This window comes from Aplysia californica, unplaced genomic scaffold, assembly GCF_000002075.1.
Source record: "Aplysia californica isolate F4 #8 unplaced genomic scaffold, AplCal3.0 scaffold00155, whole genome shotgun sequence".
NCBI classification, from domain to species: Eukaryota; Metazoa; Mollusca; class Gastropoda; order Aplysiida; family Aplysiidae; genus Aplysia; species Aplysia californica.
Window position 1 is genome coordinate 513619 of NW_004797425.1, and position 1293 is coordinate 514911.

Here is a 1293-nt window from a genome sequence, read left to right on the forward strand (position 1 = left end):
CCCCCCCCCCCCCCCCCCCCCTTTATTCAATACATTAGAGTACAAACGGTCACTTCCCATATCCTCCCTACCCTTGACTTTCTTTCTTTTTTTTTTTACATTATGATGACACTATGTAAGATGACCACCTGTCTTATACAGCTATTTTCTCCTCGTCTTATACAGTTTCGACTGTAGTCCTAAACAGCACTTCGAATGACCACAATGCGCGTCTTCGATAAGTGACGGTTTTTCACCGCTGCAAGCACGCACAGCTCGCTTGTGCTTGTGCTTTTGCTTCTTCTTTCCTATCAAACATCTATCCTCTTTATCTCCACTCCTTCTTTTTTGTGTTTGTTACTCTCTTGTAACACCTCTAATCTTCGGTACTTATACGACTTTATTGTGTTGCAAGTGCCGTAAAATAGGCCTACTTACTAAAACTTTGAAAAGCTCAGGGCGCAAAAGAAGTGCTCTATTTCCTTCGATTTTCCATCACTCTGTTAGGATAATGTGTTTTTTCCAGAGCAGGGTTGGCAATGATAGGCAGGGTCGAAGCAGCCCACATCTTAAATAATCTAGACCTATCGTGTCGATGGGGGCGTAAAATCATTTGCAAACAATCATTACAGATTTAATATCCCCGCTTTCATGCACACGCAAAGATAGTAGATATATATCTGTGTGCAATATTCAACATAAAATTATTGAACGTAGCCTGGGAAAATCGCGAATTTTGAACAGAAAAATAGCCTACATTAGCTTTATTTACCCCGTCCAAGAGTTTTATGTGAATGCTTTATTTCAATCAGTATTGGCTTTCAAGTTGGTTCGGATTACAAGTTCAACCATTGATCAGATTACTAATCTGTTTAAGTGATATGTGTGCGCCCTTTATTTATCTCTATCCCACCTCCCCTTATCCCTCCCCCAGTCCATGCTTCTTTATGCCATGAAGCTATAGACACTGTGTGAGCTATTTAAACCGGCGTCTATGGTGTAGCAGTTAGGAGCTTCGCTGTCGCACACAGGACACCCACGTCGATTCCCGAAAGGCAGAACATTTTCATTGAGTACCTCGGTTGTTCTACTAGAATAATATATTCCTCTCAGCGCGGGTTGGCCCTGACCAGGTAGGGTCGGAAGCCCGCCTTCTAAATAATCTAAATTGTGTCGATGGAGCATAAAAACGCCTCAACTAAAAAAAAAGAAGCTATTTAAGTTGTGAGACTCCAGGACTCAACATCCTTCGTCAATGAGTTAGAGCTAAGTACGCTACGTTGGGGGAGAGGGAGGGGTGGGGTGGGATGGGGG

The 1293-nt window shown here is 42.8% G+C and overlaps 1 protein-coding gene across 1 annotated transcript in view; it reads left to right on the forward strand.

Annotated features, from left to right (window-relative positions):
* Window positions 1-1293, forward strand: part of LOC101851802 (5-hydroxytryptamine receptor 4) — a 16555-nt gene that overhangs the window by 7739 nt on the left and 7523 nt on the right. The window lies entirely within an intron of this gene.